We start from the raw sequence: 12,296 nt of genomic DNA, 5'->3' as shown, positions 1-12,296 counted from the left end.
ATCTGGAATGAATAGAGAATAAATTTGGAAATAAAGTTACGGTTTCTAAGAATTTTTAAATTTCTTTCTGTCATTCAGTGATTAGATTCTAAAAGTATTAACCTGGTCAACTATGTCTAAAATGTACACATATTTATGCAATTCTGTTAAATAAAATAATGTTTTTTCCTCATGGGTATGATTTTTTAATCATCACCCATTATGTTGGGATTATTCAGCTAAACGAATCTAATCGCTAATTGAATAATTACTTTTAAAAGCTACAAATGATGAAATTTTACTAATTTTCTACTCTTCCTCAATTTCCTTCTTCTCTCATCTGACCTGATGGTGTCGTGTGTCTGTTTATTTATGTAATTATTTAACATTTTTATTCTGCAGCTGGTCTTTTCCATATTTAATTTTATTTCTGTGTCTTGAGGTGTGAAGTTCCAAAGACAGAGATTGTGCCAAAAGAATTCTTTCTCATAACCCTTAGCAGGGGGTCATGTGAATTTATATCCTGAATCTAAAGTATTTATTATTACACTTTAACGTACGAAGATATCAAATTTTCTAGTCCCTTTTGGTCTTATGTCTTCATTTTTCTCTTCCCGGATTAGAAAATCACTCATTTATATTTTAACTTACTTTTAAAAATCTTAGAATCCCATAGTGGTAAGAGAAAGTTACAATAACTAAATTTCAGGAAATTGAGATCAATCATGTGTATTGACATAGCAAGGAGACTATTAATCTCAGTACTGTTTTAAATTGTTAATTCAATACAGAAAATTCTTTATTCTTTTACTTCAGTTTGTTTATATAATGACTACAATCACCTATACAATTAAAGTGATTGAATATACAAGTTAGCATTAGATTACCCCTACACTATTGAATCCTAAAATGAGGCTAAACTATGGATTAGTTTTTCATTCTTAGCTCATGGGATACTGCCTTTATTTATTAGTTTTTTAGAATTATAACCCATTCACTCATTCATTCATTATTCATTCATTTACTCCATGGATTTTGAGGGGAGGTTGCACTCATAGCATGTGTAATTTCTTAGGCCAGGGATTGAACCTGCACCACATCGGTAACCCAGCAGTCAAAATTGATGAGTCCTTAACCCATTGAGCCACCGGAGGACTCCAATACTGCCTTTATATTTCACTCAAAAAGGTACATATCATCAGAAGTTGGCCCTAGAAATGAACACCTATTACTTAAAAATTATGTTTTGAAGGTTTCTATTATAAGTGTTAGGAAAACACAGACAAGACTGAACTTTGAAATATTCCAGCTGTGTTATACTAAGTGGAATTAGACATAATGCACATATTACTGAAGATTTATTTAAAGATTTATTTATTTCTCTGTACCATATAAATATATTTAACAATATTTTTAGAGATCATGCTAAGATTTAGTTTTAAATCTGTAGTGTAGAAACCCTAAAAATAAGTTAGACTGTAATAATTTTATGTTGTGTGTGTGATATTCACTTGAATATATTTTACTACTGTAAACATTATCAAACTGTATTTTTTGTTATTTATAATTACAGATATAAATTGTATTAGCCGTCTCAGTCCTTTCAGGTTTCATTCCAGGAATATTGCTAGAGACACATAAGCAAAACTCTAGCATGTTATTATAATTTATATGAATCAGGGTAACCTTATTTTTTTTAAAACTTCACAAAGCATTCTGATGGCAATAGGAGTTCCTTTATAAAGCAGAATCTTCTGAAGATTTGGGCAGTGAAGTTTTATATTCTGACTTGGTAAACTGAAAAATGTTATGAAAATAGTGAACCAGAGAAATGTATTTAGAGGAAATAGCTCAGCCTGAAGATCTCTAACGTTTATCTTTTGGTGCTCTTCTCCCAAATGCTTATCCCTTAAAACACAAAATCTTGGTCTTATCAAGATGAATCTCTATCATTGTACATCTGCTCCACATTTTGCCCTAATAAATGGCTCATATTCTGAGTCAAAGGAGATACTGGAGAAAATGGAAAAAAAGAGAAAGAGAAAGCAAGAGGGGGATTATTTCTCTAGTTTTTGTGATCGTTTACTATTTCAGGCAAATTTAACTTTATCACTGGTTCTTGTCATCATAATGGCTTTGTGCTTATGAAATCAAATTAAATTTGGAAAGAAGAATTTACTGAAATTTTTTATATGTTCAGTTTTGCAAACAGAACTGTGACTAACATAAAAATTCTAACTTAAAATTATAGAACTGTGTGTTAGGAAAAGCCAGATTAACATAGCATAAAATATATATATGAATTCATTCTGTCATTCATTCCACAAATATTTATTGACAAGTTATTTGCCAAAAACTGTTAGTGAACCACACAGATCAGATTCTTACCCTCAAAGTGTTTACATTCTAGTAGAGAAGGGAGGCAATATACAAACATATAACATAAATTTGAAGTTCTATGTGCTATCAAAGCCTTTAAAAAGGGTAGTGAAGGGAGAGAAAGGGCAAGGAGAGCGCTGAAGGGATCCAAGTCTAAAAAGTCACCATTTGAGGGAGAGCTGAAAGAAGCCACAACAGAAGCCACGTAAGTATCTAAAGGAAGAACATTCCACACAAAAGAGAAAATTAAAGGACTGAATCAAAACCAAGCTTCTGTCTGAATATCCTGGGGTAGATCATTTGATAGTACTATTTTTTGAAATTTTTAAGAACCTCCATACTGTTTTCCATAGTGGCTGCACCATTTTATATTCCCATCAAAAGAATACAAGGGTTTCAATTTCTCCATAGCTTCACCAACATTTGCTGTCTTTTGTTTTTTTGATAATAACCATCCCAAAAGGCTTGAGGTGAGATTAATGCTTTGATGTGCATTTATCTGATAATTAATGATGGCTGAGCACCGTTTCACGATCTTGTTCTCTATTTAAATATCTTCGGAGAACTGTCTATTTGAGACAACATAAAATTAGTTTTTTTATTATTATTATTCAATTGTGGGAGTTACTTATCTATTTTCCAAATTAACCATTAATCAGATGTGGTTTGCAAATATGTTCTCCCATTCCACAGGTTCTCTTTTCACTGTGTGTCTCCTTTGCTGAGCAGAAGCTTTTTAGTTTAACATAGTCTCATTTGCCTCTTTTTAATTTTTTTGCCTGTGAGCTTGGTGTTACAACCAAAGCTTAAAAAAAAAAAAATTAAAAGCAAGGGTATAAATCTTTTGGAGGTAATTGATGTGCTTATTACTTTGATGATGGCATAATAGGAATATGACTCTTTCAAAACTCATCCAAACATATATGTTAAATGATGTGCAATGTTTGATATACATATCAAACATATAAGCATATAAGCATATTTCAATAAAACTGAAAGTTAGCATCTCCTATTAGCAAGTCTCTATAAATATGAATATAAAAATAATAATATTTTAATATAATTGTGATAATATTACAGTAATATTTAGGCATGGTTCTTAAATTTGTGGGTGGACTCATATGTACTATAAGATAGTATCAGAGTGGATGAGATAAATGCCATAATAAAAAAAAAAAGAGGAAATGAAAGGGAGTTTGAAGAATGGAGAGATTTTTATTTATTTATTTATTTATGTCTTTTTGCTCTATCTAGGGCTGCTCCCAGGGCATATGAAAGTTCCCAGGCTAGGGGTCTAATCAGAGCTGTAGCTGCCAGCCTACGCTAGAGCCACAGCAATGTGAGATCCAAGCTCTGCCTGCGACCTACACCACAGCTCATGGCAACGCCGGATCCTAGCAAGTAACTGCTTCAGAAGAAAACAGGACTATAAGAAAAGCAAAGAAAAGCAGAGATGTTGCATGTATAGACCAGTAGCTAGAGATAAAACTAGAAAGGTGGATTGAGGACATAATGTGAATGACCTACAATGTTCATTGAAATTATTAAGTAGATATTAAAAGAATGGTTTTGAGAATATTTTTAGCCATAAAAATGAAATACTGCCATTTGCAGCAACATAGATGGGACCTATACTAAGTGAAGCCAGACAGAAAAAGACAAGCATTATGTCGTTTATATGTGGAATATAAAAAATAATACAAATGAATCTATTTACAAAACAGAAACAGGCTTAGAAAACAAGCTTATGGTTACCAAAGAGGAAAGGGAGTGGAGAGGGATATATTAGGAGTTTAGAATTAATATAAACACACTACTATATATAAAATCTGATAAGCGAAAAGGTATTATTTTATAGCGCAGGGAACAAAATCGTCTGAAAAAAAAGTTACAACTGAATCACCTTTCTCTACAAGTCAAATTATCATGATATTGTAAATTAACTACACATCAATAAAGAAGTGATTTTGAAAAGTAAATAGTGTTATGGAAATGTTTATTATATAATGTTGTATGAAAAAATAGCGTTCAAAATTGTATCTATTATCATGAAGTCAATAATTCAATCATAAAGTAATAATTAGTAGTTTTAAAACAAAAAGTTGTGTTGGGATGATATTAAAATCTTATTCCTCCTTTCTCTATTTTGTACATAGTCCATGACCATAACATCATTTAATACAATAATATATTACATATATGAGTCTAAAATGATGGGACTAAAAAGAAAATGAAACAAGGAAAAATAATTAGGAACACTAAGAAGGCTAAGAAGTAATTTCTTCAACATATCTGTTGAGAACCTACTAAACACCAGGCAACGTACTAGATAATAGTAATCCAAAAATCAAGCACAAGTCTCTTGTGAAATAACTTACCTTTCAGTGAGAGGGGCAAACAAGTAAGCCAAGGTTGTTTTTCCTTGTGATATGAGCTACATTTGCAAGAAGCCCACTTTGTTCTGGAAGCATGCAGAAGTGGTCAAAAAGGCACTACCGTCACAAAAATTGATGTGCGTAAGAATCACCTGACTATGTTGTTAAAGGCTAATCCTGATTCAGTCCATGTGGGTATGTCCTCTCTGCATTTCTATCAAACTAACTGGAGATACCATTCTACCATCTAGGAGTAGCATTAAGGTAAAAGGATGCAATGCTGGAGAATATAACACTTCAGGTGAGATCTGAAGAACTAAATAAAATTAGCCAAATCAAAAAGGGAGGTTAATTAGATCTTCCACTATCTTCATTTCTGAAATTAAAGTTGTTTTTTATATATAAAATAGTAAAATCTGGGTGTAATGAAATGACATCTGTCTCCACAGGAGAAACATCTAAAAGATGTCGGTAAATAAGTGATCGAAGAGTTTAGAAAACCCCAAATGTACAACTAAAATAACCTAGAAGTTGCCCAGGATTGGCAGAAATGGCAGGTAATTCTAATTTGGCAGATGAGCATCCGATTGATTTCATTTTACATGTTTGGAAAAGACTGTGTGAAATGACAAAGTTTTATCCTCTGGTAAAGTACTTCTCAGTCTTATCAATTACTATAATCTGGGGAAGTTTTAAAAGATATCAATAACTCAGCCCCAGCTCAGATCAATTGCATTTGATTCTATAGTTGGGCCCAATCATCAAGTCTTAAATACTCCTCAGATGACCCATATGTACAATGGACTGAGCAGCAATGATTAGAGGTGAAAAGAATAAAGAAGCAGAGGTTGGCAGTATTGAATAAAAACACTAACCAAGGAAAGAAGGACCTCAACAGGTAAAGTTGCATAAATCAAACTTTCAGCTCTGTAAAGAAAAATTGCCCTAGATTGATTAAATAAGCAAGGAAGACTTTATTCAAAAGGATTGCAATAGAGAATAGGGATTCAATTCAACTATGCTGAAACAATATTGAGAGTGGGTTTAAGTGCCCAGATGAATTAGTGGAAAAGTACTGAAAGACATTAGTGGGGAGGTTGGTCAATGTGATTAAGTCATTTGTGTTTGCTAAATGGCACTTATTAGTTAGGTCCCTACCCTTCCAGAGAGGCTGAGAAATAAGGGCCCTATCTCTGTTGATGATTATATTTTGTAGAAATGGTTTCCAGGTGCTTGAAAAAGATATTCCTGGGTTGCAGAAGATTTACATCTCAATTGAGTAGAGAAGGACTTTACAATTGCAAGTTTTCTGAAATAAATGTTCCAAGGAAAGGGTGGTCAGGGGCCTAAAGCCAGAAAGAAGTCTTTCAAAAGTTTAGTCAAGGGAATTCCCATTGTGGCTCAGTGGGTTAAGAACCTGACTTAGTATCCCTGAGGATGTAAATTCAATCCCTGATCTCACTCAGCAGGTTAAGGCTCCAGCTCAGGACTCTTCAGTTTTATTTCCATATTTTATTATCCAACTCATCTATTTTTCTAGTCCAGAAGTCAGAAAAGTTTTTCTGAAAGGGCCAAATAACAAATATTATTGGAATTCTCATTGTGGCACAGTGGGTTAAGAAACTGACATAGTGTCCATGAGGATGTGGGTTCAATTCCTGGCCTTGCTCAGTGGGTTAAGGATCTGGCATAGCCACAAGCTGCAGTGTAGATTGCAGATGCAGCTTGGATCTGGCATTGCTGCAGCTGTGGTGTAGGCCAGCAGCTGCATCTCTGATTCAACACCTAGCCTGCAAACTTCCACATGCTGCAGGTTTGGCTCTAACAAAGAAAAAAAAAGTTCAGTCAAACTGTTGTGTTGGGGCCATCCTGGTCAGCCCTCATGGATTAGAATCAGACAGTGTCCATCCTTTCAGAGTTCTTTGGTCACTACACTTTGAGTTGAAATTTGGCTTCTTGTGAACCCCTTCATAGAGGAGAAGGACTGTCAGTTCAACTGGACTATTCTAGAATTCCATGCCATAGGACAGTGTTATTTTCTTAAAGTGAATTGTAAATTCCTAAGGGAAAAAAATAGTCTAATCTGATTGTCTAAAATCATGAAGTTCATAGGTTTATCATTATCCAGCTTTCTATTTATTAATGGTTCAGCCTTTCAATTTGAGAAATTCACATTCATAACCTTTCTAAGATGCAAGAACAACAAAATACTACTAAAGAACAGCTAACCCAATCAACACATTGTGAACTAGCATGACTTAAATAATCTACACCATAGCCACATACATACATATATTATGGTAAAGCAATAAGCCTCCCTAGTCAACATTGGCTAGTCTTTCTCTACATGCATTATAAGACATAATTCAGTTAACAATCAAAAAACCCATATGAGGTTAGTTAAAGTCATTGGTATCATCTTTATTTAATAAAGGAGAAAATGAAACACACATGTGTTAAATTTACCCAAGTCACAGGACTAGGTAAAATTTGCTCATCTTAAGCCCTAGTATTCTAAATTGTCTGCTTATTTTGTTTGGGGGGGGGTTATTCTGTATTTCCATCTGCTTTCCTCTTCAGGCATCTCCTTAGAGTCATTTCATTCTGACCTATGGAACCAGCGAAGCATGTACCTCCAGTCTACCTTTCAAAGTGCTGTTTTGTTCCTCCTATTCATGTCACATTCCCAAGACACATCCATCCTTGCTATTTTTGCCCCTAATTTCATTACTGCTGATTCTAGCCCTACACTTCTCTACCTACCCCTCTTAATCCATTTCTGCTATGCCATGTAGAATTATTTTATGTCTTTGTCCTTTATTTTGAAGCCCAGATTTCTACATGCAATGTACCTTTCAGAAGAAGGTAGGTCACTTCTCTTCAGATTGAATGGAAGAAGACCACTAATTGCAACCTTATGTCACTCCCTGAATATTGACTGTTAATTGTCACAACAATCTCCTTTATTGTACCCAGCATGCAATTATTCTATCTTCAATTTTGTGGTGTAGCTATCACCAAAAAAACTTACCTTCCAGATGGACTTGAGCAACTAGTTCAATTTTCTGCTCAGATTCTTATTTTCGCACCTCTCATTCTAAAATAGATTTTTGAGGGGTCTAGGGAAAGATTTTCATTGCAAGAGGTTACCAGGTTTTTCAGTGTATTTTCTTCCCTGCTCCCTAAAATTCTGGACTGTGGACTCTTGGGAAGAGAAGTGGTTTAGCTATTGGAACTGAAGACATTTAAACAAACATGTTGTAATGCTTTGACCTTCTGGTCCCTGGTTTGAAGTGGGTATTAAGAACAAGGGACTATATTTACCATTTCTCTGAGAGTAAGTTTTGGTTCCTTTTGACATTAGGATAGGATACAGTGGTTATACTTCAAGAGAATTATGTTACCAACTGCAAAACCTTAGGGAAACTGAACATTGAGATATTTTTTGTTGTTAGTAGGATGGATTTATTGGAAAAACTGCTCAAATCAAAATCTAGAAGAATTTAAGATATTACGAAAATATATAGACTATATATAATATACATACTAGATATTTACTAAAGCAAATGAGTCATCTAGATATCTATCTATATTCTTTACATTCTTAATTTACAATTTACATTCTTAATTTACAAATGTAAACATGTTACCATTTTTGTACCACAGTCATGTAATTGACCTGCTCTCAGCCAACCATGACATTTGAGTTTTTCAGGAGTGAGGCTGAGCTGATTAAACTATCCATATTCTTACCCAGATCCTCTTTTAACCCACATGAAACCAAGTAGACAGGGCTGGCTTGGGCTACTGTCACTGGGAATAATGTTGGTAGGAAATGTATGCAAACTTAAAAGAGAAATAAAACTATGAATTAATGAGAATTATACCCTCAGAAGAAATGAAAATGAGAAGCTATCCTTTACTTGTTGAAACCAATAATTAGGCAAGTATAGAGCAATAAGGAGTAGTGCTCCCTCGAATATCCAGTGTAACCAAAACATAGGAGGTTTTTTTGTTCAGCCCTACTGAAAACTTATGGTGTAAATATGTTATGTCCTTTTTGTCCAGCATTAAATAGAATGTAGGCTGGCCTTTAAAATCAGATACAACCAGAGTTTAGGTGCTGGCTTCTCTTAATTATCATTAGGTATCATGTTTACTACATGTACTAAAAGCATTAGAGTATATTGGATGAAAAGTCATTCCTGTGACCTGTGGCAAACCCTAAAATTATGAGAAAGAGGGGTATATTACCAAGAGCAGTATTAATGAGATAGTGACAAGACACATTGTAGAAGGAAGTATCTGGCTTGAGTGTGATGGAAGGGTGATTCCACTTGTGGAAGAGATGGAAACTACTTGAGCCAAATCAGATTGAACAATGAATCTTGATCTCAAAGCAACAAGCTGTACTGACATTTAAATATGACCAAGTTGATTTCATAGATAGTCAGTGGGCTCTAAATAGATACATAGCATTCAAAAGACTTACACCTGTGTCACTGTGTTTGCAAACTATCAATGTGATTAGGTTATTAAGAAAATACTTTGTAGAATAAATAAAATAATTTGTATCTCATTTCAATCATTTCCCTCCCAGCCAGCACTTCTGGATGGCAGAGAAAGGGAGATAAATCTGAATTTCAAACTGGAAATATCTGGAAGAAGCAAAAAGCTTCAAGACCCTGGGCCAAGGGGGATTAAAATCAGAAACAGCTGAAAGGATCATAGTGGCCATGTGAACTGCTTCAGGGAAGAGCAAAAGCCTGGGATTGCCAGAGGGCCAGACAGCTGGTGCCTGGGCGAACATGACAGAAGAGCCACATGGATAATCAAAGCAGCCCTTTCCCAAAGTCCTTGGCTTCAACTACAAATCTGGATATGGCTAAAGGCTCAGGAGAGTGGATCTAAGTGTGTCTAGGTTTGTGTTTGTGTGAGAGGGTGTATGTACCATAAGCAGGAAAATAAGCTGCGTATTGGGTCATTTCAATTTGCTTTTCTGTCATGCTTGAAGTTAAAAGTAAGCGTAGGCTTTCCACAGATAGAAGTAAAGTGCATTTAAATGATTCTTCAAAAAACAATTATTTTTTTAGTGGAGACTGAAACAAAAGTTAAGGTTCAAGGTGATATGATCTTTAATCTGTTAGGACATAGATCACAGAGATTGAGTTGGTTGAAGATGGTAGTCTGAGGCAATTTGACTTCATTTTACTGAGGACGTCTATGTAAATCCAGCTCACATCATAAGAAAGATTCCAGAGCACAGAGGCCAATTATAGAAAGAGGGGGTGCATGTGGATGGGGATGGGGTAGAAGATGGAGAAAGGGGCTAGACTATAACTATCTTCATCTGAATTTGTTTTTTGCTTAATGTAGTTACAGAGTGGAGAAAAAGAAAACGACACCATTTTTTAACAAAAATTTTTCACTGTAGCTCAAGACTAAATGCAGATCTAAGATAAAGTTGGAAGTAACAGACTGTTAAAAATTGGAAAGGTGAGATATGGTAAGAAGACAGGCGATAGCATTGGGTCAGGTGGATTAAATTCAATGCAATACCCTTTTCCTCTGTAGTTTCCTTTATGCCATCTTGATGATGTGTGCCCTTTCATGCCAAAGAACTGCATTATGATTATTTTGAGTTAGTAGTTTATAATACAAAAAGGGCTCTACAGTGTTTTGGGTTTTTCCCCAGGCTAGGGGTCAAATTGAAGCTGCTCCTGCCGGCCTATGCCATAGCCACAGTAACACCAGATCCAAGCAGCTCATAGGCAATGACAGATCCTTAACCCACTGAGCAAGGCCAGAGGTCAAACCCACATCCTTATGGATACTAGGCAGGTTCTCAACCTGCTGAGCCACAACAGGAACTCCTACAGTGGTTTATAAGAGCCAAGATTTTGTGACAAAAATAAAAAACAATGTTATGATATGACCTTGGTAGAATATAACTCTATTTCTTCATTATAAAATAATGATTATACAAATGGAACTTGATGAGAATATACATGTATATATACATAGAAATACATGTGATGTATGTTATGTATATGTATGTACATATAATTTTGAATAATATCTTCTTGACCCATATTAAGAACTCGGAAGAAGTAAATATCCTGCTAAATTATATGTCCAAGAAGGGGATGGTGCCAGTACTGCTACTTTATTACAAGTGCCAAAGGCTAGTGCTCGCTATTTATTAAACAGAAATATTAAATTGATGATAGGTCTAGAGATTATGTGACTGAGGTTTCCAAATATTCATTCTAATTAATTATTGTATAGTGGTTTTAATTTGAGAAATAAAATAATACTAATTGTACTTCTTATATAATTAAAAACTACTTCAGCGATTATTTAAAGAACTTTCTATATTCAATTTTAAAAGGGTACAACATTAAAATATGCAAAAGGACTCTTTACACTAGATACCTATTTTATAAGCACTCAAAATTTTCTCTTTAAACAAAAATAACTAAGAATTAACACATTTTTATTTTATAGTCAGTAAAGAGAAAGCCACAAATTTGTTTATAACCTCCCATTTTAAATACAATGCTGGATGCTATAGATATAGTGAAAAATTACCATGGGTATATATAAACCATATATAGCAAAATTAGTTTAATTATTTAATTTTGTCAGAATATACATGATATTTTTGATCATCACTTAAAATTTAAATAATAATTCTCAGTAACATCTACAGTATTTTATATAAATGAAATTGTTAGAAGTAAATAAATTCCCTAGTAGAATATTTTAAGTAAAAATGACATAAATTATTTTAAATATTTACCAACTACTAAAAAGTTATGCTTCTTTATACTTGAGTATTACATGATTGTTTATTAATTATTCCATTTATAGATTAGTGGCATAAATGAAACTTTTTTTGAGAAGTTAACATGTTTATTGGAAGCTTCATCTACCAGACAGTATTAGATAACAGCCATGAAATTAGTATTTATACAAAAAACAAAAACTGGACAAATAAGTACTGCAATTATTTTCGGGCATAAATAGGCAGCTGAGAACTATACACAGCTGAGAATGCAGTCTCTGAAAAAGGGGGAACTCAGAATGTAAAGTACACAAGCCCCGTATCTTTGTGCCTTAGGACAATATTCCAATTTTTTGCAGACTTGAGCTCAAGAAAAACACCACAATCCCTCAAAGCTTAGAAAACAGACTAGAGCTTAGAGTAGTTAAAGCAATTGGAATATAAGTTATGCAAGGTCAGGGTGCCAAACAGAGTGCATTGAGAGTACTGGAAGTGAAGAATTTAACTTCTTAACTGAAAGGTAGGCTGCACATGTACTGGGGGAGACTCGGCTATTATACGGATGAGAACAGAAAAGAAACACTAATATTTGAACATGCTAAGAGATATTGAAGATCTCTTCCAAAAAGAGTAGAGAAGGAACATCCCAGGCATTATGCTAAGACATAGAAAGATCATGCATTAGTACTAAAAACCACTTCTTAGAGTAAGATCTAGTCTAGTTCTGCCGTTAAAAAATCCTAAAAGGCAAAAGATTTATTCGATCTGAAGAGAAA

The 12,296-nt window shown here is 34.1% G+C and overlaps 1 long non-coding RNA gene across 1 annotated transcript in view; it reads right to left on the bottom strand.

Moving 5' to 3' along the window:
* The window catches only part of LOC110260379, a 204,020-nt gene that overhangs the window by 150,923 nt on the left and 40,801 nt on the right, over window positions 1-12,296 (bottom strand). The window lies entirely within an intron of this gene.

This window comes from Sus scrofa, chromosome 1 (assembly GCF_000003025.6).
Source record: "Sus scrofa isolate TJ Tabasco breed Duroc chromosome 1, Sscrofa11.1, whole genome shotgun sequence".
NCBI classification, from domain to species: Eukaryota; Metazoa; Chordata; class Mammalia; order Artiodactyla; family Suidae; genus Sus; species Sus scrofa.
This window is presented reverse-complemented; position numbering and strand designations above follow the sequence as displayed.